The sequence below is a fragment of the Orycteropus afer genome, unplaced genomic scaffold (assembly GCF_000298275.1).
Source record: "Orycteropus afer afer isolate SDZICR_OR568_19922 unplaced genomic scaffold, OryAfe1.0 scaffold00203, whole genome shotgun sequence".
In the NCBI taxonomy this organism is placed as follows: Eukaryota; Metazoa; Chordata; class Mammalia; order Tubulidentata; family Orycteropodidae; genus Orycteropus; species Orycteropus afer.
The window spans coordinates 1-634 of NW_006921790.1; positions in this window are offsets into that span (position 1 = coordinate 1).

Consider the following 634-nt stretch of genomic DNA (forward strand, 5'->3'; position numbering starts at 1 on the left):
ACAGGGCAGTGCACCCAGGCTCTGTCTTAGCACACAGACTTTGATGGAGTTCCTGTGGGCCCAGAAGGTAGGTGTGATTGGGGGATGGCCACACCTCCATTCACCGAGTGGGTGTGGGGTATGAGAGTAACAAGAGGTATATCATACCTTGTCAGTCTTGCAGGTCCGGAGTGTCCTTGGGGTTGCTGGAAAACAAAACATGTTCTTAAGCCCCAGGAATCTTTGAGAGCGCTGTCTCTTTAAATATCCAAAATAGGCAAGCCGCTTTTTAAGCCTTCAAAATGGCGGCACCCTCTGGACTGGCAAAAGTCCACAGTTCAGCCCACCTTTCTCTTCACCTTCTCTGTTTGTTCCCCAGCCACCACGCACAGTCCTCTGTGAAGTCCCTGGCTAGCAGGGCTGATTTTTAGGTTAATTCTTAGGTCCTACCACCACTTGGCACTCTCCAAACTGTCTGTGCTGTCAGGATCGTTCAGGATTGTTGCCAGACCGCAGCTCAGTCTGTCTCCTTTTTTGGTATTTCTTATATCCTATATCCTCTTCAAGGCTCAGGGGTCCAGGATTATCTTCTGTGTCTGTGTTAATTGGTTTCTCTTTTCTTTGTTGAAGAGGGTCTGTGCAGTCTTTCTGCCTA